The sequence below is a fragment of the Corvus hawaiiensis genome, chromosome 3, assembly GCF_020740725.1.
Source record: "Corvus hawaiiensis isolate bCorHaw1 chromosome 3, bCorHaw1.pri.cur, whole genome shotgun sequence".
NCBI lineage: Eukaryota > Metazoa > Chordata > Aves > Passeriformes > Corvidae > Corvus > Corvus hawaiiensis.
In genome coordinates, this window is record NC_063215.1 from 116,161,568 (window position 1) to 116,188,773 (window position 27,206).

General features: G+C 46.0%; 1 long non-coding RNA gene across 2 annotated transcripts; it reads left to right on the forward strand.

Annotated features, from left to right (window-relative positions):
- Positions 1-828: 828 nt before the first annotated feature.
- Positions 829-25,436, forward strand: LOC125322866. Of its 2 annotated transcripts, none has more exons than XR_007202248.1 (3): positions 829-909; positions 22,376-22,473; positions 25,181-25,436. It is a non-coding gene; the product is annotated as an uncharacterized LOC125322866 (long non-coding RNA). The 2 variants fall into 2 exon arrangements; XR_007202247.1 differs by lacking the exon at positions 829-909 and adding an exon at positions 18,531-18,617.
- The last annotated feature ends 1,770 nt before the right edge of the window (positions 25,437-27,206 follow it).

The following is a 27,206-nucleotide window of genomic DNA, read 5'->3' on the forward strand; positions in this document are numbered from 1 at the left end:
AAGTGGTCACAGCACCGAGGCTGCCAGAGTTCAAGGAGCATTTGGACAACACCCTCAGGCACAAGGTGGAATTCTTGGGCATGTCCTGTGGGGAGCCAGGAGTTGGGCTTTGATCTTTGTGGGTCCCTCCCAACTCAGAATACTCTGTGCTTCTGTGATTTGATTTGGTTTCTGAGTGTCCCCTTGCTCCTGTGAGTCACCTGGCACGTGGCCCTGATGCCTCACTGGGTGATGCTCTCTGTGTCAGCACTGGAGCCTGTCTGTAGAAGGAACCTTCAGCTGATCCCAGTTCTCCTGCACAAAAAGCCCAGCAGGTTGGCAGAATCGATCATGCTAAGGCAGAAATAGCTTTGTGCTGGAGCCAAGGTCCTTTCAAGGTAGGAGTCCTTCATTTGGGTGATTTTTAGCAGCACCGGGCTTGTTGGTAATCTCAGCTATTTGAATTCATTGGGAGTCCAGCCCCAAATACATGGTACTCAGGGAAATTAAAAATAATCCCTTTGGAGCACATATTTGCTTTCTAGCTCTCAGCTACGTGAAAGCTGTGCTTCCAGCACTTACACCTCCAGCCACAGCTGGTAGAAAAGGGACCAGAGATTGTCACAGTACAGAGCTTGGCAGAGTAGGAGCTGCCCTGCTGGTGTCGGGGGAGTTGGATCATATGCTGCCTCCTAAGCTTTGGAGGCTCCTCCCAGGAATTTTCCATTTTTTCCCTGCTCCCCACACATGTGCTTCTGATAAGAGCCAGAATGTGGCCCTGCATGGATAGGGCAGCATTGCTGTGCCCTCTTGTGTTGGCCCAGGGGCCATCCAAAACTTCCAGCTCTTACTACTCTATTACATAGATGACCATTCATAACACAGCCTTATTCACATTGAAAGCTGGAGAAACTTCTGGGTGTGCTAAAGGTACTGGAACTTTTCTCTTTCACTTGATCTGCTTGGTGACATTGATTGGTTTTTCTGGGGGGAGGGTCAAGGCTCTGTACAATTTGTTGTTTTTATCTTCCTCCATAAACAGATAGTAATTAGCAGAGGCTGAAGGGAGGAGCAGCCTGCATGTGTTAATATCTGGCATGACATTTCCTTGTGGAAATGGAACTTACCTGTACGAAGAGTCAGCCCTAGCACTGTTTTCTTCCCGCATACAGAGCTTGGGATGCTGCCATCCTATGCAGCAGTCCCACTGCTTATTTGGCAATAAGCAAGTGAGGCCTTGCCTGATACTGGGTATGAATCCACAGTAGGGAGGAATTCTCCCACACACTGCCAGGGAACAGATTTATTGCCACATATCCACACACGGTACCGAATTCACCTAAGTCCCCTCTAATGTTCTATTTTAATTGCTTGTCTCAGCCAGCTGATGATAAATCAGACTTAAATTTGCAGTGGGGATTTGGAGGGTAAGGATTGAATGAGATTTTATTGATATTATTGCAAAAGGCCTTTTCTATCTTTTCTGGGTAAATGAAGTCTATCCTTTTGGTTGTATTAAAGATCTTTCAGAACCAATCTGCCAGCATCCCTCTCTGCACACTGAGCAATCACTGTGCAGACTACTGCATCCCCAGCCAGCAGAATGCTGCGTGCTGGCTGGAGCCCTCAGCTCCACCTGCCTGCACTGAAAATCAGACTGCAGGGAAGAACTTCTGCTAGAAGTCTCTTGTTTTCTCTTTGTTTTTGTGGGTTTTTTTAAAACCCATTCTGTAGAGCTAAATTGTAGTTTTGCAGTGCTTGTGGGCAGGCATCTGAAGAGTAACGAGAAGTGGCATGTGAAACAGTTCTCCCTCTCTTTCAATGCAGGAGAAGTTGCAGGCCATAATCTGAATTTTTGCATTACAGTTCAGCTACTGAGTTTTATAAATTCCTTTTTTTTAAACATTCTGTAGAAATCCTATATTTTTCTTTCCTGGTATATAGCCTTCTCCAGGAGGGGCTTTTGGCAGTGGTGGGTGCATCATAATTTGAATGTAACACTGTCAATTAGAAATGAACATGGCAGCAGTGCCTAAAGCAAGACAAATCCCATCTTCTCCTGTGCTATATAATATACGTAATGATGAAGCTACTCATGCCCCCATGAGTTTGTGGTCTAAAATAGGCAAGACTGGCAAAAGGCAGTAGAAAGTAGCCAGTTCTGGTCTCTGCTTTTCTGCTTTCAGTAAATTTTCCCCATAAGTTGACAACTCCAAGACTGTGCAAGGTAATGGTTATGATTAATCCAAGAGACCTGGGAGGTATTTAAATTTAAACTGATGTGCTTCAGATCATAATTCAGATTCTCTCTGAGGAAGAAATTATTGATCTTGATTTTTTTCTTTTGTTGCTTGAGACAGTCTTGTAACTGCCTAACTGGGGAGATGATGGGAAGATAAAGCAGTGCATGTCTCCTCATTTCAGATCCTCCTTGGTATCTGGGGCAGGGCTGCCACCAGTGTGGTATGGATAGATGTCCTGTGTTGGGCACACGTGGTAGGACAGTGCAGCCACTGCTTTGCTAAATGGCCTTGCAGACACCAGCCAGGATGTGGGCAGTCCCTCGGGTAAAGATGCAGCAGCACATCAGAATAGGGCTTAAAATAGCAATTAGAAGCAGTTTTGTGGTGGGCAATAGCTCAGGTCACACAATAAACACCATGGATTTTGGGCAGTGGACAGAAACATTGAGGAATCTCCTAATGGCCCTTGAACTTAAAACATCAGATTTAACCCATGGGCTTCAGAACGCAAACCTGTGGAGTGACAGTACTTTGCTGTGGCAACTCTGAGCCAGTGTGCAGACTGGGAGGCCTGTGCCAAGAGTCATGATCAATTTTTCTATCAACTTAGGTGCTCCAAAAGGCTGCTTACATGGATCACTGGGGTTGGGCTCTGTGTAGATAAGTCTGTGTAAGTGAAGTATCAATAGGTTAACATAGATGAGGGAAAGGAAGGGAAGACAACAGCCAAACTAGGCAAGATTTTTTTTGTAGGAAAAGCCCATGCTAATAAAGGCATGAGCTTGATTCACAGTTTGCAAAACAATTTCCAAGAACCTGGTTTGGCAGGACAAACTGTTATTCACTTATCTAACATTTTTTTCCTAATTGTATAGTATTTTTCATTGCTAGGTCTGGCAGTTTTCACATGAACCTGTTTGGGTGCTGAGTAGTCAAACAATGTAAATGAACCCCTGAATTCTCAGTGCTTACTGAGACCAATAAAGTACAAACTCTTTCTGATGGCTCCCTTCCTGGGACAGTGAAACAGGTCCGAACTGCCTTCATTCTCTGTGGAAACTGCAGGGCAATGGGAGGAATGAGGCAATGAGATTCCAGTTCTGCTGCAATAAGCTTTGCAGGTAAATCTCCCTATATGTGGATTACCTTTTGTGATCTGAGAAATGGTGATTAGATTTCTCTCTTGAGATTTAAAGCCTTTGTTTTCATCGTTCTGCACATCTTGACTGGAAGATGAAATATCCGATCACTGTGTACAAGTGAAACTCAGAGGTCTGGTTTGGGGAATCCACTTGTGTACTGCAAAGTTTCCATTTCTGTTCTCCCAGGACTGCTGGTTATGATTCAGTGGACACAGCAATTATTTTGTCTTTAATTTTTAAAAAGTTTGACTTAGGATCTCAGTTCAATTTCTATTTTGTACAGCAAAAGATGAGAGCTCTTGACATATCCCAAGATATTAGGAAATGTAAAAAAGGTGGAGAACAGAAGTGTATCATAAAAGGTGAAATGTGAAAATTTTGGATGGGGATGTGACAGTATCTTTCTGGGTAGGGAGCTGGATGTTCATGTCCAGTGGTTTTTGTACAGAAAAATACTGGGGTCTGGGAGAGAGCAGGTGAAGCAGGAACATGCTTGGTTTTGTCTGCTTAGCCCTCATTAGAAGTCAAGCAAAAAAAAAAAAAAAGTATCTTGATATTGTGGAATCCTCAGATCTAAAGAAAAAACAGCAATGGTGCATTCATGGAGGGAAGGAATTTGGGGAAAGGGGGAGTACCTGGGTGTTACCCCTCGAAGGTGGAGGCAGAGATTGGTCAGAACAAGTATCTTAGCTTGGCTGTACAGTGGTATATTAAAAAATAGGTAAAAATCACTGCTTTGTTCTCTAGAGGAAGGCAATAACTCACGAGGGGACTTTTTACCATCTGGACTCGCTACTTTTTTGATGGCAACCTGGGATTTAGTCTTCATCTTCCACCAGTTTAATGAACTTTTGAGACAGAGAAATCTGTGAGAAGAGGAATTCTCTGAGCTGCCATATCAGAGAGCACAGTGACAGGGACTGTCCTGCTTGGGCAGAGGTTGCAATTTCCTCCATGAAAAGGAGAATTTGTACAGCAATGGTCTCATCTTGCCTCAGCAGGAGGCTGGAGAGATTCAAAGGATGTATTTGTGGTGAGTTATTACAGCTGTTCCTCTCCCGTGGAACACAGTATGGTTAAAAGGCAAAACATTGCATAGCCTGGGACTTGTGGGTACTGCTGTTGTCTTTCCATGTCATTTTCATCCAGGCTTTGAAGCCTGGTGTTTGATAGGGACTGTAGCACATTTCCTACAGTGCCCCAGGGAAACGTGTGAGACACAGCAGTGATGGTTACGAGAGCAGAGGTTGCTTGGTGGCAGGTTTGTTGTTTTCAGGTGGTGCATTTTGCTCTTCCATGAGTCAAAACCAACTAGGAATATTATACTGAAAATATCTTGAAGCCTGCCTCAGGGGACATGCTGACTTCTTCATAAAACACAAGGGTGCTCAAATGAGAAATGATATAAACAGTAGATAATGGGATAAAAATCCCAGGTGGAAGTGAGCTAGAAATTGTAACTTGCCCCATTATCTCCTCTTCACTTCCAAGGCATGATTTATTTGATGGAAGAAGTCCAAGTGTGTTATATTTGCCATTCTTGGAGCATGTAGGCCAAGACTGATTTGTTGACTTGTGTTAAGGGAAGGGATTGGCTTTAGTGTAACTTGTGCTGTAGCAGCATGGCCTAACCAGCACCAAAACTCAGGTCAGAAGAAATAGGACTGTGTGTACAAGAAGGCCCTGCTGTCCTCATTTTTTTTTCAGAGAAACAAGTACTTTTCAGAAGCCTAGTGAAAATAAATAATGAAAGGGGTACTGAGATCAAGAAAAATAATCTGTGCTGACATTTCATCTATGGAAACTTGAAATACCGCAAGAACCTGAAATCCACTGGGGGAAACGAGTCTGAAATGACAGGGCTGTGCAGGAGTTGTTCCGAGAACTGAAGGAAGACACAGAGTTAAAAATAAAACAAAGCAAGGGAATATGCTGCAGTAACTTAGCCCACTCTGTATTGCTTTTGTATAGGTGTGGGGGAGAAGGCAGGCAGCAACTGGCTGCTTCAGAAAGCCTATCTTTATTAAGCCAAATTTCAAAAAGCCAAGCCAGTCAATATGAGGTGTAAAACCCCTAAGATCTCTTCTTCTGATGGAGCATGTATTTTTCCTCCTTTTCTTCCCTTGCACTTCCTGCCCCAACAGGAGAGAGCCCAAATGACTCTTCCTCCAGCATCATTTTTCTGGAGTCCTCTTCGGTTCCCGGCATACACAACACGGGAGAAACCAATTAGAGGCCTGACCCTGAATGAATTCTTAATTGCAGGTTTCAACCCAGTATGAAGGGGACTGATATTATTATTGGCAGTTGCTAACTGGTATTGAGACAGAATCACTCTTAAGTCTACTTTCTGGGGAAAATCCATCATGACAGCACCTATTTATGTGACCTCTATTTTTGGCAGCTTTCTATTTGTTCGTGTTTTTCTCTGCAGTGCTCTTGGGGTACCCAAGAGAGGTGTCTGTGTTCCCTGGGGTCCAGCAGAGCAGACCACATGGATTTTTCCAGCTGCAGAGTCCTTGGAAGCAGTGTGGTCTGAACAAGCCCATTGCTTTGTTCCCTCTTAGAGCAAAAGAAGCCCTTTAATCCTTCAGATGATGTTCCAAAGCACAGAGTATTGATGATGGGAGGGATATAGACAGACTGACAAAAAGATGCCTAGGAAAGGAATGATCACCTTCCTGAGGAAGGGATGTGGGGTTGGTTTCTGTGTCACTGTTCACTGCCAACGTGTCTTATCCTAGTCCTTCTCAATCCATGAAGTGAGGAGAGTTCCCTTTAAGCACTAGGCCTCTCCCAGAGCCAGCCAAGGCTGGTAACAAATCTTTGTGTGGTGTGAATGCCTTTCAATAACCTTCAGATAATTTCATCAATCACTGAATGGACACCAGTGATCTTGGACAGCTGAAAGTGTTGTCGTGGGTGAATGATCCCACTCCTGTTACCAACTCCTTTCAACAACTGTTCCCTTTACAGAGCACCCCCACATTATGACTGCATAGAATGTATAGAATATTGGCGTCCTACTGAAAAGAGGAATGAAAATGCTGGGATAGTTTGTCTGCTGGCTTTAGAGGAGCTGCATAGATGGCACTGAAGGTGGGTTATATTGTGTCTCTGAGGGAAGAGACTTGGTGGATTGGCTCCTCACTTGTGTCAGAAGAGATGTTGAAAGCCCCTGTGCTGTGTAGGGTACCAGGGCCCCGTGTTTACACACAGGTTAGCTGAACTCCAGTCTCCTCTTGCTGAACCAGATCTTAGCCCCTAGGCCAGACCAAAACCAGTCCTGAGAACCAGCAGAGTGACAGTATCAATGTTTGACATCTCTTTCAGAGGACAAGACTGATAAATCTGCAGCTTTGTCTGGGCCTGAGGCAACCAAATCCCCAGGCATGGTGGGCCAGTGAGGCTGAGCTTTCCAACCAGCCTGGAGCCTCAAATCTTCAAGATAGCTGTGTCTATTCCTGGGTCTAGTTTGGTAGAGGCTCTCAAAGTGCTGGTGTATGTATGTGGATGTAACTGCTGTCCCCTGAAGTTACCCAAATTCTGAGGATCTGACTCTCCTACAGGAAGCAGAGTGCCAAAGGCTACTGTCACAGTAAATTCCTTAAGTGTCCACAAGATGTCTTATCAAAAGCAACCTTATGCTGCTCCAACTGATGGTTTGAGGGTGAAGTTCAGCAATGCCCTTATTGCTCACCTGGGTCCAGGTCAATGGTGCGTGTGGCAGGTGAACACACTTGTCTACAACTGCACTTATAAGAGAGTTTCCCTTTTGCCTTTTTAATAGTTGTATTTGCCCTGTTAAGGGGATGGCAGTGGATTTAGCAGTATTTTTCCTTTTTTTGCACCCTTACTCATGTCTGCCCATGTGTTGGAGCAGCTGTCCTGTAGTGTGGTGAGAAAGTGTGCAGGTAAATATTGATTATCTCTTTGTAGTAATTCAGAAAAAGACAGCACCTTACTTTTTACCTGCATTGCATCCCTTCTCTCAACTGGATTGGTTCCTGAGGAGTATCCTTAGGAGAGAAATCCTTACGTACGTAAATGAAATGGGCCTTTAAAATAGGTACAGAATTCCTGATAAAGGATCCCCAGAGTCCTATAACCATTTTGCTGCCTTCATTAGTGCCTAAAAAACAGGGGCTGTTGTGTGGGGGAAGGAAATGAGGTGGGAGGCAGCTTATGAGAGGAGCAATGTACCCTGCTAACACAGCTCATCTGAGCAGATACATCCAGGACCTCTGTGTCTCCTTTCACCTGCCTCATTCTGAGCAACCATGTTAAGAAGGACAAAAAAATATTTAAAGCTGTATGAACCAGAGTCCCATGGAAAAACAAGATCAATATCAGCAGAGCTGATGCTGCTACGGCTGGGAAGCCCACACAGCACCAGGATCAACACATCCCTGCCATGTGGCAGCATCTGCTGCAGCCCTGCCTTGGCACAGGTTCCAGTGCTCCTTTGCACTCTTCTTTGATCTGGTGCTGTGTTCAGCAGTGGGCACTTGATTAATTTTGTTTTCCTAGTGCTGGGGGGAAATTATGTGCAGCTGGGGGGAAATTATGTGCAGCTGGAGGGGGAGGAGGAGCTTGCTTTAGACATCGGGTATGGGGAGATGCTACCTGTCCTTAGGGATTTTCTGATTCTCTCCAAAGTGCAGTACTTTCTCGGGAAGGAGCTAATCCTGTGAGACGCTGAGGGCCACCACGGCACTGACATGTGAGAGTGTTTTGAGGCCAGCAGTGCAGCACAGTTCACTGCAGTCTCAGCCCTCTCCTTCCCCTTCTGCTCTGTCAAAGCCAAGGCTGCTTTTCCTGCAGCACTGCCCTTCTGGCAACTGTGAATCTCTACTGTTTGCCATAACCTCAGTCTATCATCTGGGGATGCAGTAGTTAAATAAAAGTCTGAGCTTCTGCAAAACAACTGTGGGAGTCCCTGAGGCCACCGACGCTGCTTATTCCTCCCCCGGAGCCCCAGGGAGCAGATGCAGGGACTACGTACAGGCTTCTGAGGACAGCAGTATGAAAGCAGTTCGTGCAGTGGCCAGCAGGCTCCAGCTCGGTTGGAAACTGCCTGGTCCTGCATCAAATGCCAGTAGGTGGGATGGATTTCTCCTCGCCTTTCCTGGCTTGCAAAATTCATCCATCTTGTGACAGAAATGGGCGTGAGAAGAGCAGGGATCTCTTTCTGATTGAAAAATCCATCAAGATAGGGCTAATCGTTTAACCTAAAACTCTGATTATTTCCAGTAGCAGTGGTTCTTCCTCACCAGGATTTCTTCATCAGTCAGTTCTCTGCTGCTTTCAGGAAGACATCTGCCTGGTCCTTGTGATGGAAGTTGTAGTCTTTGCTCTCTGGGGATGGTTTCCCCTGAGTGGAGTATTGGTTCCCTGCCTTCCCTAAGGATAGTGTTTGCCTGCTTCTTGTTTTCCTCCCTGAGTGCCTGTTTCCAAGGGAAAGTGCTGGTTTATGGTTTATGATCCACTCTTGCCAAAGCCCTGGTGAGGGCGGTCAGAGCCCTTCCCAAACTGGTGATGTGCCCAGGTGATGTGGACTGCAGGCAGTGACTGCTGCTTACCCGGGGTATGCTTTGGGGCTTCCAGGAGCAGCAAAGCTCTTCTGTAAACTCCAGCAGAACACAGGCTGTATGTTGAGGTAATCAGCATCCTTGATCTTCTCCTCTGAGACCCAGCAGTCAGCTTATTTGCACTCTGTTGTGGCAAAAATACAAAGAAAACAAATATGAAAGATTATTTAATGAACTCTGGAAATGAATAATGAATACATCATCTTTAAGTGGTTCTTCAGGCTGCTACAGAGTGCTATCCTGAGATGTGAGAGCAGGAATCTTGGCTAATACAAAGGAGGGCAGTCATTTGGTTCCTGAATGAACAGCTCACAGGATGAATGGGACAGCTAATTGTTTCTTGAAGCAAACTTCTCAGACATCAGCGTGTCTAAGAAGGAGACTTGGCAGTGTGCTGAGCCTTAATTTTTAAACAGTGTGAAAGATGGGCTTGACTTACCATTGCTTTGAGTTGGTGTGATGCCCCTGACTTCACAGTGGAGAATTTGTAGCCCTCATGTATCACCTGCCTGGCTATTTGTTGGCACTGCAATGAGAAATGAAACACTAAGCAAGATTTTCCAGCAAGACTACAATTTTCTGGAAGATGCCATGCTGACAGAAAAGTAGAATATATGACTGGCTTAAATTGATTTGTTACATGTCTTGTGTTAAACACATTATCTTTGCCATGATGTCCTAGCTTAGTGCTTATCTAAAAGCCAAGAAAGCTGTTTGAAACCTTCATCTATTGGGAGACTGGCTCACATTTCAAATAAGTTATACAGCATTTTTTCCTAGACTGAAAAAATTCAGGTTGGTCTTTAATTATTGCTTATAACTCAAAAGGGTTTTAGGATAGCTGTACATTTTGGGTTTGGTGTCCCTTGGAGTCCTTGGTGGATAGACTCATCATAGTGAAAACACTTTAGGCGTGGATGACTCAAGAAGTTTCCTTTTTAGAGCGTCTTTAAAATAACTTTCTTTGAATGAGAAAATCAGAAGGATTCTATAAAAAAAGCAAATGTGTATTTCAGTATGGAGTGAGTGTATGGATAAAAAAAAGCCAATGTAAGAATTAACAATCCAGGAAAATTAATAGCAAAGGTGCAAAGTTTTCAAGTTACCAACAAGGAAAAAATGTGCAAGCAGCCAGCAGCTCAGGCTTATCAAGGGAACTATTTATTGTGAGGGCATCTTTCTCATCTGAGGCTTGCAGAGATGTCAGGGGACTGAAGTGGAGGTGGTGGTGGTTGGTGGAAGTGTGGGAGCCGTGTTGAGGATCAGAGTGCTGCCTTAGTCTGCTTAGCCCTTTCTGCCCTGCCCTCATGGTGCTGTGCCTGACCCCCACGATGTGATAGCTGGGTCTCTGGAGCTTGGACGAGCAGTTCCCTACAGGAGGAAAATTCCTTACCGAGGCTCTTCTCCATCTCCACTCCGTGAAGGAGGCATTGGTTAGATGGTGTGGAAGCAGGCACCTCATGTAGGGGTCCCTGCCAAGCTCCCCAGGAGCCAGATGTTAGTGGCAAGTGGGTTTAAAGTAAGCTCTTTACTGAAGTGTGTGTGATGTGAAGAAAGCTTAACTTTTATTTTCACACTTGAGAGACTATTACAAACCAGTAAACTCTTTGGTGTGGCACATGGCTGGTTTTGCTGTGTGTGAGACACAGATGTAGTCCATAACCTTCCTTTCACATCAAAGTTTGCATCTAGCTTCAAGATCAAGTGTGGTTTTCTTAATTCACTCTTCCCTTACAATTCATTTCCCCCAGCTTAAAAATTAAGGGTTACATTTGTGTATTGTTGCACCTAAAGACAGAAATTTGAATTTTAAAACATGTCAGACATCTCTGTGAAATTGGGAGCTAGATCCCTAAATATCTTTTGAAATCTGGAGCTGTGCACCAGATGGAGAATCAGCACTTAAAGAGTAATTTCATGAAGGAAGTGGAGTGAAATTATTTCCTTTAGCAAATAGTTTCACAGCATGAAGAAAGAAAGCAGAGCCAGCATCTTGCACAGGGAGATCATGCTTATTCTCCCCCTCTTCATGCCCCTTTCCTAGGGTTTTGGGGTGGGGTTTTTGTGGGTTTTTTCCCCTATGAATGCATCCAGGCCACATCATGGCACAATGTATGGAATGTGCCAAACTAGATATTGGTTGCTCTCTTACTGGCATCAGTTGCAGGTCAGAATGAACACTTTGTGTCCCCTGAAAGTCTGAACCCTTTTATGTCCTGAAGTGATTTGAGAGTAGATATAAATGTCACAGATACACTGAACAAGAATTACTGGCCTGCGGAATTAGTCCAAGATAATGTCAGAGGCTCTTCAAGGCAGGCTGATAATGTGGTGTGTCAGGCTTATGTAACTGGATATCTGTACCTGAGGTTATGTGCAAATGTGGGGGCTGCAGCTGGGGTCAACACCCCAGGAAATGGACAGGAAAGTCCCATCAGCTGCCAGTGTCAGAGTATGGAAGACTGGCAATGTCCCTGGTAGGGGAAATCCAATCCCTGATCATCTCTGAAGACAATAGTGACACTGCAGATTGTCAGGAGTTAGTCCTGATCTAGACAGCCTAGAAGAGATCTCTAAGGTTTCCTTATCCTCAGTGCTGGGGATATGTGCAGTGTGCAAGTAAGCTTTTTGCAGTGTCTGGGAGGGAAATGAAACTTTCTAGACAGGTGGAGCTCATCAGTTTTCAAAAAACCAGCTTCTGCTTAGAGATCAAACAACTGCCATATGGTGTTGTTTTTTCCTATAGCGCAAACATATTTAGCTCTGCCAGGAGAAGTCTGGGGAACTGATTGTCAGTGGCCACATAGGATATGGCTAAACTTGGATTAAAACACTACCAAGGTATGGTGCAGCTTTGGAGAAAGGAGCTGAATGGCAAGTGTGGGAGGGAGTGATGCAGGGGGTCACTTAGGGAAAGAGGTACTGCTCGATTTAACAACAGCTTTATTTTATGAAAGCCTGGCTGCTGCAAAGATACAGGTGTAAAAAAATAAATTAAAAATTCTAGAACCTTTTATATAACTAGACTCCTTCACCAAGCTCTGAATCAACATTATTTCAGTTTAAAATAAAACCCCAAACAAATAATTGCATGTTACTGCTCTCATTCTTGGCTATAAGATGAAATCTCATTAGGAGCTGCAATAACAGCACATTTAAGAGCAAAATTTGGCTTAAAATGCTTTCACTTTCACAACACCCACTATTCATTTGAATGTTCAAAGTTGCTGCAAAACATTTTTGAAAATTAGCTATTAGCTACATACTGTAGTAATTTGTCTAGTGACAGCCATTTCACAGAACAGCTACACTGTAATAAACTTTTTGCAGTACCTTAAATTTGTCTTGTTATTGTCTATCAAGTGTTGTTATTGCTAAACTTGTTCCAGTGCTGACTCAGTTGATGAGCATAATTTTACCATGTAGGCAGCCCTAATTCGTGATGATCTGGGGTTTCGCATAGTATCTAGAACCTTCCTCAAAAGCCATTTTGCAAGTGACTAAGACAGCCATGAAAAAAGATCTTTGAGCTTGAGGTTTGTGCTATAAATGCAAAGCAGCATTTATTATTTGGGCTTTACAAATGCGGTTTTAATTTTGCCTTTATCAATACTTCATTAATAAAGAGGGCCGTGTAGGAACCGTTTGTTTCTCTGGGCTCCCAGTAGCTTTCTGTGTCACATTAGGAAAAGAAAAAAATAAAGCAAAGCTTATAGCGTTCAAGACAGCCTGAAAAAATATTTTTCTTTTTCTTGGCCTCCCTTCCCCCTTCCAGGCTTTCTGCTCCAGTAGCTTGTATTGTAGTCATACTATGCTTGGAGTGACTTGAGAGCATCCCTAATGCTGCATCCCTGGCACCGTAAGCAAATAAACTATTTTTGTGCAGCAATCTGTAAGCTGCACTTCAAGAAACATTTCCTTGTCTGCTGACAGACACTCAGGAAGGCTCAGTGAGGTTTGAGCAGAGAGTGCACTGCCAGAATGAGGAAAGTTGTCACCTGGAAAGATCAGGTTACAGTGGGTTTTCCTTCTCTGTCCATCAGCAGTTTGGGAGTGAGGGGTTGTGCTGCAGCACTGAGCCACTGTTGTCCATGTTCACATTTGGGGTGTGTGCCATGGAGAGTGCAGGAGGAGCAGGGAAAGGCCTTGCAGGATGGCTGGTGGCTGTGGAAGACAGGTACCAACACAACATTCTGACGTGCGTGAAAGGTCAGGGATGGCACCTTGAAGCACAGCCTGGTGATTCAGAGTTGGCGATACCCGAATGGAACTCGGTTTTATGCAGGTCGTGTTCCAAATTTGATCACAAGAGGAAATGTGTTTTAACACAAGTTTTGATCTGAAGAGGAAGTTGCCTTCTCCCTCTGCCACTTGTATCATCTCTGGTGATGAACAGGGTATGTGGGGACTCTCACACCTGAGGTCTGGCAGGAACAGACTCATCCCCCTGGAGTGACTGGCACCAAGGTTAACTGCAGAGAGGGTGTTGGACACCTGCAGGGTGGAACCAATGGCAGGGTGAGATTTCACAATAAGTGGGATTGCTTTGTCCTCAGATCTGTCCTGCCAAGACAAAATCCTTTCCTTCTTGGAAAACCACAAGTCTCCCTGCCCTGAAGTCACATCTGGCATCCAGGAAAGCTGCTTTTTCCTTTGCTTTCATTTCTAGAGAGTTTCCTGTAACTCTCTTTGGATTTTAAGCTGAGTTTGTTGAAGTCTTATGTTCTTTCCCTCTCCCTTTAGTATTTTACAGGAGTCTTTTTGTTTCCCTTCCTTTTGTTAGAGAGCAAATTGCTCCTGCACCATTGGAGCTGTGGCTTGCTGTGCTCTTTGTACGAGATGGTTTCAGAGAGTGGAGGATTGGATCAGACCTCTTGACTACTCTCCCCATAAGCCATTTGAGGCTTTAAGGCTTACCTGCTTTTTAGTAAATCAGAGTTGACACTGGCTGACTTCAATACCAGTGGAAGCTTTTCCTCTGCTTCTTGGGCTTTGTGGATGGGCTGTTGGCAAGTGTTCCTGACTGCAGCTGCTAAAGCCTTATCCCTCTCTCTGTATGGAGGTGCAGAAGTTGCCTGGTGAGTCCCTGGGGTCTCTTGCTGCAGTGTCAAAAGCTTGTTTCATTGCAGGAATGGGGCAAAGTCTGCAGTTCAGTGCACTGAAGTTAGAGCTGACTTTGCTGGGGGAATTGATACCTGCAGTATAATGTGTGAGCTGTAACCAGAGGTCTGATGTCCCAGTTAGCTCCAGTTCATATGTGAGAATGGCACTACTATTATCAAGGATAAACCTACCCTGCATCCTATTAAAAAGCCAGCAAGACTCCCTCAGATCTTATAAACACTTGTGTTATGCTGCTGACTGCTGGTTCTTGAGGCCGGCTTGAACTGAAGCCTAGGGAGGAGCCAAGAGGTGGAGGAGAGCCACTCTCCCTCCCAGAGTGGTCTGGCCCGGGGTGGAATTAACCTCTTTGTTCAGTGCAGAGGAAAGAAACATTCAAAGCAGGCCAGGGCTGACCTACATTTGATCCTTGCAATGTGCAAGTTCTGCTTCCTGCACTTTTTCTTTTGTTCCTAGGAGGTAAGTGCTTTGAGGCATTGCTGTGTGTTTTGTACAGCAATGCTTTCCTTCCAACAGGAAAGGATAATTTGAAGATTGTTATTTCTGTTACAGGAAATCCCAAAGTCTAATTAAAAAAAGGGAACTTGTTCTTGTGAAGTCTTCAAATATCACAGGATTAAATCTCTCTTTAGATCTGACGTTGGGGATGGGATGATTGCCACTGATCTCTCATACATGCTGTGTGCTTTGGAATAGGATGTTTTGCCAAAGTCTCTCCTCACCACCAACCAAATCTTAGTGAGTGGGGAAGAGAAATGTGGTCTGTGCCAGCAGGGTGAGGGAAGTGCCAGGGGGATGGGTTTTCAAATGTCGGGTAATGTGGCTGAGAAAAGTGTGGATGTTTCCCTCTGCATGTGAGAGAATGGAGAGAGCAGAAATTGGTTATTCAGAGGACAAGAGGCGATTCAGAGGAGTATATGGTAGTCCAGGGCAGAGCTGTGCCAATGCTTTTTTCCCCCTGCTCCCTTCTGTCTGTTTTCTGGAGGAATGAAGGCATGGGTGAGGAAGGACACGAGGACAGCTTTTTGGGATTGAACAAGGCTTTTGACCTTGAACAAAATATCTGCATTTACAGAATTGGGACCTGAGGCTTAAATTGGGAGAGCCACTCCCAAGCCCTAAGCGATGGATTGCTCCCTTACACCTTCCCCACCCTTTCCTTAGCGACCACTACCCCCAAGCTGCTTTGAGCCTTTAGTTGATGGAAATCAGAGTCTGAAAAGACCCTTCCTTAAGCGGGGGAGCACAGGCAGCTGCCTGAGGCCATGAGCCTCTCCCAGCATCACTGGAGCACTGGTGGTGCTGTGTTAGGTTTACCCCAAGAGATGCCCAGTGCTTCTTTCATGGCTCCTACAAGAAGGGGCACTGGCAGACTTCAGGAAATATTGGGGCTCTTCAAGGATGTTTTCTACCAGAGACTGACTAGGCCTCTTGGTGCTTATCTTCTGGGAGTCATCAGTGAAGAAGGGCATTGTTGTTGCTGCCTAATTACATATCAAAGCCTGTGTTTTGTTTGACTTTCTCAGTGAGGAAGGGGCTGGAGAATGTGCAGGGGAGGATGGACAGAAGTGGCCATTCCCAGCAGTCTCCCTGCTGCAAGACCAGCTACCCCGGTGGTGGCACAGTGTGCGTGCACTGGCTGGTGCATCGTGGTGTTTGCAGACGTGACTTGTCCCAGCTGACGCACTGCAGAGGGAAGCAAAGCTACCATGTGCAGAGCCCAAGATGTCTGCAGGCAGCAACATCTTCACAAGGTCCCGTCTGTAGCAGGACTCAGCCATGAAACTGAACTGACCTAGTTTGCCTTGCCAGCTCTTGACACAGGCAAAATGCTATCCAGTCACAAATCATTTCCATGAGGGCACTTGGTGCCTTTTGACTGGGTTTCGTCAGCCAGCACCTTTTCCCTTCTGTGCAGATACCCAGGTGAACTCAGCTGAGCAGCAGTAAATACCTTGGGGGCAGAGAGCAGCCTGACCTTATCAGTGGATGTGTCCCTTTCATTTGACGGATGCTGAGGTTATGGAGTCAAGGGTAAGAGATGGAAAACAGTGTTTGCTGGAGCAGAACATCAGCTCCTGCCACGTTGCCCCTCCTGCACAGTGAAATGAAGCTGTGACCAAGACCAGAGTGCAACTGGCCAGCCCCAGGTTTTGTTATAATGTTGAGTTCAGGTTACTTGTACAGCCTGGCTTCTGCTGCATCCCAGCTTCTGAGAGCTTAACTGCTTCCATGCCTCGTATGCTGCTGTAAAAAAAAAAAAAAGGGAAAGAACTAGAAACCCATCTGTCCTGTTTTGTGGCATTGCATTTAACACCCACGTGGGGCTGAGACCTTTTGATTAGCTTTACCTTGCTTTATGGACTTGTAGAGCAGGGAACTGTTGGACACCTGGGTCAGGCAGTTATGTGCTGGCCCTGTTTAGCTTTCTCTCTGTAATACCTCGTGCTGTGCAAGCTCCAGCTTTGCTTAGATCCTGCACAGTGCCCTTCCTGTGTCCAAGTCCTACTCAGTTGTGAGCAGTCAGCACAATTTATTTGCTGTGGAATATAACCCGTCAGCAGATTTTTCTCCTTCCTCATGTAAAGGCTGAATCCAACGTTGACAGTGCTGCCACTGTACTCTGCATTATAAACTCTTCCAAGCAGGGATTTGCACTTCCGAAGCGTCTTCCTCTGTCCCTCTCTAGTGGCCAGCACATGAGCAAAGATTTATGAATTTCTATCACCAGAACAGTTTGCAGAGTAGTTGGGCTTGCTGTCAAATGCTGTGATTGTCCCTTGACGATAATCATCCAGTGTGGAATATCAAGTTATGGCTCTAAAGGAATAGCAAGTCAGAGCCTTCGTTGATATGAGCCCCTGCAATCCCTCTGAAGGCAACACAGCTCCACCACTTCACACCACACATGGTGTGTGCCAGCCTTTATCTGGCATCTCCAGCTCTAATAGGAACATACGCTTGGCTAAATTAAGAAGGAATATTTTTGTGCTTTAGTACAAGCATACTAACAATTCCAGTTTATTTTAAGGATGTGTCTTAAAAGCATTAAAAGTGGCATAAAATAATATATGTAATTTACCACTGTGGAGACTGTCAAGTGTTGTCATGCTACTGGCATTGTATTTAATACCCGGGCTGCCAAGAGGCATCGCTAATAGAATTTGCATTAATATACACAGCTTCTTTAAAAATTAATTACCCAAAGTAGAGCATCATGTACTGAGACTCTCAAACAGGAGAGAAACATTGAAGCATCACTGAAATAAGCAATCCCAGAGCTCCTTGGGAAGCCAAGGGCGGCTGGAAATATTGCCCCAGCTGTTCTGTCCTGCCCAGTGTATCATGATGGGGATGCAGACACAAACTGACAGCAGGAAGCATTGCCATGGAAAATTCTGAAGGAAATCATAGATTTGGACTGGGCCCGGAGGCTGCTGTGCTGCTGCCGAAGACTGTTGTTGTTGCAGCTGCAAACTGCAGAAGCTGTAAAGAAATACAAGGAACCTTTTAAGTCACGAAAAGGAAATGTGATCTCTTCTAATGTTTCCCCAGAGGCAGGGAGGTGCCAGCACTTCACAACACGTGTGGGTTGCATGTTTGTGTGCTGAGGAAGGTTTGCATGGGTCAGAATGTCCAACAGCAGCAGTGGGGCAGCGCAGAGCTTACCAAGGAAATGCCTGACAGCCCTCATCAGCCCCTTTATTTTCCTATTCTTCCATCAGCCTGCAAAGGCAGTGACAGATTGGGATGCTGTTCATTTGACTGTAATAAATTAGCAGCAGCCATTCAGTCTCCAGCCCCTCCAGTTTCTTCATGTGCTGGAAATGGCTGGAGATGCATTTTGCTGCTCTATATGGAGGAGAAAAAACAAACTTTTACTGGTCACATGTATTGATACCTTTAGTCAGAAGCTGAACAAAGTTAATGGTATTTGTGAAAACACTTGGGCACCTCGTGGCCTTCTCTTCTTTTGTACTTTAGCTTTGCTGGGTTATAAGTCTGAGCTCTGGTGTGGCCATGAGGGATCTGACCTCATTGCCCATGGACATCCTTTATATCAGCTGAGCAAGGGCAAACAGGCGCAGGAATGTGGATTGTGCCTGAGCCAGGCAGAGTGTCTTTCTCTCCAGTGAGTTTCTCTCATTGCTGAGCTCTCTACAGCTTTCCTGCCAAGAACTTTCCCCAAGTGCAGGTATTTTCCTTCATTACTACCTGTAAGTGAATGCTCTGTCTCCAACTCTGTTAAAATTATGAATAATTTCCAGCCTTCTCATGTACTGTCACCTTGAAGGTATTAATGAGCTCTGGTCCTGTCCCCTCTGAGTCGAAGCAGTGCCATTGTTTCTATTGCAGTCACATGTCTCACTGTCCAATTCAGGGTTTGTTGCTCAACAGTGGAAGTTCTCTCTGGGCTGGAATTCAGAAAGTGAGCTTTCAGGCTGGGAGCAACTAAAAAACATCAAATGCAGCTATTCGCTGCTATACTTCTGGAAGAGCAAGGGAGATGAATGGTTTCACTGGCAGTCTGGCTGCTTTTGGTGAGTTATTGGAAGCTAAATGATTTTCAAGCAGTGCAACATTTCTGCTTTTGCTGCAGCTTCTGTCCCCTCAGCATCTCCATCTGCCCAAGGCACGTGTTCAGTCTGGTGAAGGGAGGTTAGGTTCAGATACTGCTGCAAGTCTTGGAGGTCAGACAGCTCTGGGCCAAAATACTGTAGGCAAAAATACAACTGAAGACCATAAAAGGGGCAGCTTTTAAGACTAAATCTTCAGTTTCTCTGAATCCAGCCCTGGTCAGTACTTGTAGGCTCCTTGGCTCTCTATGGGTGGAGAGGAAGGCTAGGTATAATCTCTAAGAGCTGCTTTTTTGATTTAAAGGAGGCTGTTACAGTGAGACCTGACATATTTAATGAGTGCCTGTTTTTCTGATTCATCATTTCAGAGCTGTGTTTATTCATATGGTGGTCTGGGTTATCTTCCCTCTCCAATCCCCAGGAAATCATGTTATTAATGTCAAATGCTCAGGCTGCCACTGGTGTCTGAGGGTTTGCTGCACAGAGCAGGCTCAGGGGACAGGAATATCCCCTCAGGAAGGCTGAGGGGGTGGTTGGCAATGAGAAATCACCTACGCTCAGTTCTGCAGCAAAATGAGGCACAAATCAAATGCTTTCATACCAAACGGGAAAGCCCAAAGGGCTCCTTTGCTGATCAGATGTGCTGAGTAGCAGAAGGGGAAGGCAGAGCCTGGGGTTGGGGGTGTGTGTATGTCAAGGGATCCATGCTTTCCATCCAATGTAGGATGAACTGGCTGCTGGGACATGATTAGAAGCCATCAAAAATGAGGGATATTGGAGATGGGTTGAGCTGGACTCCAGCTCTTAAAGAGAGGCTGAAAGCTCTGGAGTGGGTCCAAGGAGTGAAATGGGTAAAGAAGCTCTAAATCTAGGAAGGCTTTTTTTAATCTCAGAAGGAAAAGAGGTACTTTCCCTTTTCTTCTCTGCCTGCACTGGTGGGAATGCCGTTCTGGTGACTGCCCTGAGGACCTCCCCTGCTGGGCTACTTCACCACCACCCCTGCAGCCCTACTCCTGCAGCCAGCATTCCAGGGCAAAAGAGGATGGAGAAGGGATTGTTCACTGCTCCAGCAAGGGGAACCGGGGATACAAAAAGAGTCTGAGGCTGTTGCTCCCAGTTTTTGGTGGAAGAACTCCCCTGGGTTCAGACTGTCCTGTGCTTCTTCCAAGGCCAAAATCCAGAAAGTGCAGATGCAGTGCTGGCAACAGCAGGCAACCCCTGCCCTAGAGGAGGATGGAGCTGTCGAGATCTGCAAGCAGAGGATTTTGGAGGACTGCAGTGAAACAGGCAACTGAAAACATTCAGCTACATTGTAAGGGGGTGAAAGAAACTGCTGAGGTGTTGGGGAGGGCAGGATGCTTTCTCTGTGAAGGGGAGCAAGGGGGCAGGCTGCACAACCTCAGCTGCTCCTGGGAATCACCAGGGATGAGCTGTGCTGTGGGAAGGGCTCTGAGTGTGGAGCAGAATTCCATGCAAATGTGAAGGGGATTTGTCTTGTTGGTGCCTTGCTGCCTTTGATTTCCCCAGAAACAAAGTGAGCCCCACAAGGCATTTCTTTCTCACTTTCCTCCTGAAGTTTGATTATTTGAAGAGATTCAGGAATTGCATAGTTTGGGAGAAGGTTCCTAGGGAAGGCAGCTTGCAGGGCTGGGCAAGGCAGCTTCTGTCTGCCTGGTGCTGCATCCGGAGACTGAGTCAGGAGCACCCTGGGAAATACGGATCTGATGCTCAGATCTGCAGTGCCTGCAGCTTCATGGTAGCCCACAGGGGTTTAAACCATCACAGGGCCTGGAGCAACAGCAAAACAGGGTAGCAGAGGACTGGAGATGTAGCTACTGAGCAACAAAAATTGTTGCTTTCCTCTGTTACCAGCAGCATCATTTCAGCCTCAGATCATTCCTGCTTCCAGGTCCAATGTTCAGCCAAGCTGTGGGACAGACCTGGCTTCCTGACAGCAAGGAAGTGTGAATCCAAACCAGCCATCACCCTGTTTCTGGAGCAAAGCTGATTTTCCCAAGGAAATCCCTGTTCTGAGGTGGCAAGGCCCTGTGCCTCAGGGATGTTCCAGTATATCAAGGATTTGGCAGCAGGAGAGTGGTGGGATTGATGGAGCAGGGGTGCACCCCCAAATTATAACCTGGTCGTGTTGTACTAAGGACAAAATGTTGGTTATTTTTATTTTTTTTATATTAATGACAAAATGGAGTCTGAGTCTTTTTATCCTTCTCTTTTATTTTCCCCCCAGCACTTAGTAATGCTCCGCTGCTTCTTCAGCCAGGCAGCCAGGGGGCTGTGTGACCCTAGCTGTCCCAGGCCCTCCTGTCCTCAGGACATGGCTTTGCAGCTGGGACTAAATCCATGTGCTAGCCAAAGCCCCAGCAACACTTTCCTTTGAACCAGTGTCTCTGTGGGAGCGTTCTCCAATATAACTTTGGTACTGTAAATACTAGAGATATTTACCTTCTGTTTCAGGGGAGTGAGGGCTTTGGTCTTCCAGCATGATATTTAATTCCTTGGCTGGGCTTAGCCTTTATTGGCTCTGGGTTGTTGGCCAGGGAGGCAGGGGAGCTGTGGTGGATTTCTGCTTGTTCCCTCCGAGGTGTGTGAGGTATCACCCGCTCAAGCAGATGGCTTTGGAGGAGTCTGTCTCCAAGGAGCTCTGCTGGCTTTGGATGTGGCAGAAGTCACAGTGCAGAAACCTTAGCAGCAACATCACCTTGCAGATGTTATCCTTCACTCACCACCAGTTTCCTCCCTCCAGAAAGGCCTCTCTGATGATTGCTCGTAGCATGGGAAAGGGTCACCATGACATGTGGGTCTCATAAGAAGAGAATTTGTCAAGTACAAACACAGCCACTGAGACATACATTGATCCAGAGGCTCTTGTGGCTGCTTGCAGAGTGATGCTCCACAACTCTCCTGGCCCCAGGCAGCTGGGGATTGTCCCACCTGAGGGCAGGACCAGAGGAAAGGCACCTCTAGATTTCTCATGGTCTTTTAAAAATGGTCATCAAAATATTTCCATTTCCAATAGCAACATATTTTCAGATGTTACTAAACATCTGGATCTCTGAAAATTAAATACAACTCTTTATCAAAACCCAGGTATCTCTATACTCTCCCCTTTCCTAGTTTGCCATCAGAAATGTAGAACACTTGGAGCAGAAACTTAAAAATACCCCCAGGTTTTTAATTATGGTTGCAAGGGCTATTTGCTTGTTTGAAGGGTTAGTTTTCACTATTATTTGGAACTGGTTGCCTGAAGCAAAGCATGAAGTTTAGGCTTGGCCCGCCCACACAACATTGTCACGCTGATCTTTTGTCAGCCTGGCCACCCGTAGGCTGACCAAAAGATCACACTTCCTTGTGTGGAACGTGGGTGAGGACACACAGCAGCAGGTGATGGAGACATTCACAGATGCCACCAGCGTTCTCATCCTCACCCACTCCCTGGAAATGTCTCCTGAAGCACATGGCTGAAGGGAGAAAGGCTCCTGGGTGAGGCTGAGGTGCTGCACAGACACCCCGGATGATTTACCCGCTCCTGCAGGGAGCCACTGGCAGTGCTAGCAGTGAGTCAGGTTTCCTGCTCCTTAAATTTAGACTCGTCAGCCCTCACCTCTCTCAGCAGCTTTCTGAAGCATATTGGGATCCAAGGTAGTTACAAAACAATGTCAAAGGTGTTAAAACGATTACCATAAAAATACATCTGTTTTCTGCAGTAATGCCTTGGAATGCCACAGAGCTCTTGGAAACCAGAAGGGTGGCACACGGCTGCCAGAGTGTGTCTTGTGTGGACTAGGAGAAGTCAGCTGAAATGGTATGATTTTCTTTCCTTTTAAAATCATTATTGTAGGCAGTTAGAAAAAAACCCTCTATATTCTGTGTGCTGAGATATTGATCTAACTTCTAAATCCCTCTAACCTGATTAAGGCCTTAAGAATTTCAACTATTGAAAAATAAGATTTTTTTTTCATCTAAATATCTCAAGCTTAACATCCCTAGTGCAGCCTGAGTCTTTCCCTGAGAAATTCAAGCAGCTCAGCCTGTAGGGATCATTCATCCCTACCAAAGGCTTTAACATATGTTTGTATGCAAATATAGTTTACATATATATTAAGCTTTTATACGTATATGTAAATGTAGATTATGTGTATGGCAGTTTGCACCCAATCTCGAGAAGGGATTTTCTTGGTACCTTTTCATGGTACGTAGTTGGGCAAACAAAGCCTGATCTGACCCAGGCAGTTTCGAGATGTCTGTTATCCTTGTCATCCTTGGGATCACACCTTCCCTAAAGGGAGTTTGAAGCTGGGGCATATGGGAGTGATTGCAAAGATGCACCTTCCTCTGTGGTGACTTTCACTTTATAGCACAGGCTGGAGCAGCTGTTAGTGCAGAAGAGAGGAGATCTAGAGCTCTGGTAAATGCTCATGGCACACACCCTTCCACTGGAAGGGAGTGTTGCAACTTCCAGCTAAAGTTACTGTGCTCTCATGGCTTGCCAAGTCCTTGTGTGTGGCTTGCCACACTCTGCCACATGCTCCAGCCTCTCACCTGCACCCTGCTGGCCGCGGGGATCACTTGAGCTCACAGAACTCTGTGTCCTCTCGTGCTGGGCACAAAGTGGAGACAGATCTTGGCAATGCCAACAAGTGAGAGCAGGAGGGGCCAAATCTAACCAGCTTTGAGCCCTGTGATGGGGCTGGTCTGGCCCTGCAGATCACAGATCTTGGGGAGCCACCTACAAAAGTGGGAGTCTTGAGCTTCCTTGGAAGCAGGAAGCCATGATCATTTAACTCTGTGCTGATTTTTTGGCCTTGGAGCATTGTGCTCCCTCATGTCTGCAGAGCATGGTCAAATCCAGAGCCAGGAGAAAGGAGCTGCAGGTCAAAATGGATGTAGCACCAGCACAAGCAGTGATGGATGGTTTTGTTGTTCTCTGTGCTTTCCCTTCCCCACCTCCCAGTGCTTGGTGGAGCTGTAAGGATCAGAGCTCTTAAACTACCCAAAGGAAATGCAGCATGTGGTGTTGGACTTTTCAGAAATACAGCATGCGGGTGATTGTCAAACCTGCTTCCTTCTGTGCTCCAGCAGCCCCTGCTAAATGTGTGTAGGCTGCTGTTGACACAAACTCCAGCTACATCCTGCTGGTCTGACCTGCAGGTGTGAACCCAGCATACAAAGTGGGCAACACCAGTCACTCACCCATCTGGATTATTTAAAGGGTTGCAGCTACTGGTGTGCTCTCAGCTGGCCCGCAGGGGCATTTGCATTTTGGCAGCACAAATGCAGATCCTGCCAACATGAAATCTTTGCGTGTGCCCTGGCTGCATGCAGAAGTACAAGTTTCTTTGAGGCGTTCCTGGTTGCAACTGCGAGATAATCAGTGATCACTTTTTGAAAGTCACAAGCTGGCTGACTTGTCTTTTCCCATGGAAAAATATTAGGATATATGATCTGGGTATGTGGTTGTAGCAACGGAGAAGCTCTTGACAGAAATAGAGAATCCTCCTGAGGACTTTTGCTCTCTGGCAGCTGAAAACTTATCTGCTGAGCTCCCTTTTGGGTAACTGAAGGAGACTCTGTGAGCAATGGGAATTCAAAACCATGCCCAAGGACTGCACTAAGCACTTCCTCCAGTGTGGAAATATTGCCTGTTTTAGTGAAAGGAGGGCCAAAAAAAGAAGATAACCATGGGAAGGAAGAGGCAGATGCAAGAGGGAGAAGCATACAGAGCTGGAAGTGATGTAGCGGAAACACCGCTTAGAGTGGAGGAGAAAACCAGCACAGTGCCTGTTCGGGAAACAGAAGGGGAAGCCAGGATGAGGTGCAGCCTTGGGAGCAGGACAGATGCAGAAAAGAGGTGAAACAAGGCAGGCCAAATAGATTTCAGTTGTTGTGATGAGGCAGAGGGCATGAGGGATAAAGCAAAGTCAAAAGAAGGATGACAGCAGATAGCAGAAACCGAGAAACTGTTTTCCAGCAAAAATGACAGCAGGAGAGAGGCCACTGTGCTTTTGCCATCCAGCTACACTAAAAATTCAGAAAGAGATCCTCATGGATATAATTTGTCAGCCTTTTGGTTGACCTGAAATCTCCAGATTATTCACAAGCATCTTGACATGCTGGGGCTGAGTGTGGCGGGTTGGTTTTAAGACACTCTCACTTCTTGTACTGTCTTCACATCTGTGATATCTATGGGTAAAAATAATTCAGTACAAATATAGTTTGTGTCTGTCTTTAAGAAATCAAAGTTGTTGTGGTGCCTGGGGCTGTGACAGAGAACGTTAGAGAAGTGCAGGCAGAAAGCTGCTGCTGTAGGGAGGCAAAAAGATCTGGAGTTAAATAAAGAAACCAGCTCCAGCAGCACACTTTCCCCCAGCCCCTCTCCGCTGGGCTGGCAGCTAATCGGCGTGCGCTCCTGACAGCCCCCTCTGATATATTAATTAGCACAGCACCCTAATGAGGAGTGCAGAGCACTGTGTTTCAGCGGCGATAAGCCGAGCCTTTCTGTGTGTTTCCAGGCAGGCTGGCTCACACTGAGCTCTTAGCCGCTGTCGCAGTAAGGGATGGAAGCAGAAGGTGGAAAGCTGGAGAAGCTCTGATCTCTCACTGGAGAGAGGGGAGGCTGTGAAGGCGCTCGCTGAATGCCGGCAGAGCGGAGCGAGCCAAAATGTGGAGCCAGCCCCCAGCAGCACAGCAGCAGGGAGTTCTCAGGAGGATTCCTGCAGCAGCCTACTGCTTTTAAAAGCTGGTCAATAAACATTAGATAAAAATGGATGTTTCTTTGTCAGTGCGTTTATCTGGACTTCAGTTACATTGGGCACTAGCCGGGAGACATAAAATGTCTTGTACTGGTTTATTAAAGAGGACCTTTAATTACCTTATTAAGAACTGACCATTCTCTCCAAGTAAATGAAAATCCAAATCTGTCAGTGCAGTTCAGTGATGATTATTTGCATCCTGAACAGCAAAGGGCCCAGTGGTGCTGTAGAGAGGCTCCAATGTCCACAAACTCTCCTCATGGTGAAGGCATTTTAATGTCTCCTTTCTGCAGACACCATCTGCCCAGTGTGGCTTTTCGAATGGGATTTGGGGTAAAACAAGTGTTTGAATGGAAACCTGACTTTTGGGTCTTGAAGTGGAGTACTGACCTCCTGTTTGGGTTTTGATTTGAGTTTAAAAGCAGCTGTAGGGTAGGATGATGAATTTGGGGGTAACTTGCTGACTCTGCTAGGATGAGGAAATGGAGAATCCTGCAGCACTGCCTCCCAACCTACCCAGTTTAATTCAGATATGGGGGACCAGGGAGGCAAAGCACAGGCAGCGCTGACCCTGAGTTTGTGCTGTTTCATACTGAACCACAAACTGGCAACTCAGCTCCTTGAAGGAAGACTTGGTTTTGTGACTGTGGCCAAATGACAACTGCATAAACAAAGCACAGGTGCTGCTGAATGATGTTGACATGGGCTTCCTGAGACCTTCTCCTGCCGTGACTCAGGCCCTTGTCCCTCATGTGCTCAGACACATCCACACACAAAGAATGTTCAGGCAGTCTGCTTCTGGCACACTGGCTTGCTTTTTAATTTTTTTTTAATTATTGGTTGTTAATCCCACTGAGCCAAAGGGTATAGATTTTACTGAATTTACCTGCTATTAACACACCTAAACCCAAACACCATAACCTGGACAAGGCACTTCTCTTTGCCCTGCAGCACAGTTGTTTAAAATGACCCATTAAGGATCAAAATATGCATCAGCTCAGAGAAACCCTCCCCTGCATAACTCATCACTTCCCTGGGACCGCTGAGTGGGACAGCACAGGGCAGCAGAGCTCACAAGGGGTGTTGGATGGGCCACAAGTCATAGAAGCAACAGGACTGATGAGAAATAACCTACTTTAGAAGCTACATTGACCTCTTACTTTTCACAGGGCTTTTCACCCTCTTAAGTATCACATGAGTTATGTATGACACTGGTGGTTGTGGTTTATGCTTGTTGCAAGCACCCGTTCCAAGGGGATAACACAAAAAGAAAGAAACAAGGTTATATTCAAGATCTGATTTAGACTGTAACTCCCGTGGTGATCATGGCTGATGCTCCTCTCTCTGCAGCTCTAAATGCCAAGATCCTCCTCCAGAAACACCACGGCCAGAAGGTACCGGAGGGCCGGTGTGAGTTAACCGGTAATAGCAGCAGGAGCCACGGAGTCTGTGTAGCAAAATCAATGGAGCAGGATCTAAAAGCTGTACTAAATAACTCCTCAATAATCATAAATCTTGTTACCAACAGCTCTCACGCTGCTTTACAGTGGAAATTATGCCCTCGCTTTGCAGAGGCGGAAATTCAAGCATCGAGGAATGGAGCAACCATTCCTAGAGATGCAGCAGAGAAACAAGGGTCTGGATTTCTGGGTCGGTGTGTTATCTACAGGGTTGCATTGCCTCCCTACCGTGACCAAGTGAAGCAGCATAGGAATAGCCTGCTGGCACTTTTCAGCTCTCTGGTGGGTGCTTTAGGGAAGCATTTCCCTTCGGGCCCGGCGGAGCA